Source organism: Lathyrus oleraceus, chromosome 2 (assembly GCF_024323335.1).
Source record: "Lathyrus oleraceus cultivar Zhongwan6 chromosome 2, CAAS_Psat_ZW6_1.0, whole genome shotgun sequence".
NCBI lineage: Eukaryota > Viridiplantae > Streptophyta > Magnoliopsida > Fabales > Fabaceae > Lathyrus > Lathyrus oleraceus.
In genome coordinates, this window is record NC_066580.1 from 299,584,303 (window position 1) to 299,585,314 (window position 1,012).

A 1,012-nucleotide genomic window follows, 5' to 3' on the forward strand; every position below is an offset into this window, starting at 1 on the left:
AATATTGTAATCTTTCTCCAATTCTTGGCTAGACTCTTTCTCCTCTTTTAAATCCTCTCGGGCGACAATCACTTAATAATACAACTCCACGACAGAGTTTGGGCTTCCCCCAAAGCGTTTTCTTTCTTGGCTGGAGTTGCAAGTTAACAATCCTAGCTGCCAGGTTGGATGGGGCACCATGGGTGTCCACTTCTTTCTTAAGACCTGATAACTTCTCTACCTCATTCTTTTAATGCCCAACATCTTCCTGGGATTGACCCAGTTCTTACTAAAGTTTCATAACCTTTTCTTGGAGGGCGGTTTGCTCACACTATAAACCTTAAAGGAGATCCCAACAATGCTAAAACTATAAGACTTCTCCTATTTCCAGGTATTTCTTCATCCAAATCCTTATCCCGACTTCTCTCGATCTAGTAACCAACTCTAGAAAGGGGATGATCATGCGATCTTTTGCTCCTTCTTTCACCTAGGTTAGAATTATCCAATTGTGAAGTATGACAAGGAGGAGATATGGTGGAATAAGAAAGTTGATCGACAATAACAGTGGAAAACAACTGATCTTTTGTCAACTTCGTTGGTACATGGATGAGAGAAGAATGAGAAACCCTAGAAACAATCATAGCCACCATGTCTTTCTTTATATTATAAATACTTTTTAGGGACACCATCAATCCTATAAACAAAAACAAAAAGACGGTTAGCCACCAACAAATATATTAGAACACCTAGGAAAAACAAAATCAAATTTCCCCTCCTCACCAAAATGTTCTCTCCTCTGTTTAGCACAAGAGACGTACATGATGTCCTGAGAGTTGATGAGTTGTCTTTGAAACATAGGTACCCCTAAGTCATCTTTCATTAATTCTTCTTCTGAGGTAAGTTTCTTTTCAGTGATAGCATGATTGAAAAAGTCTCAGTTAAAGTGGTTCCAAGCCCAACATTTTCGAACCCTTTCTTTGAATCGAGGGGTAATAGGAAGTAAAACTATCAATAAGAGCATGAGCCTCGTTAT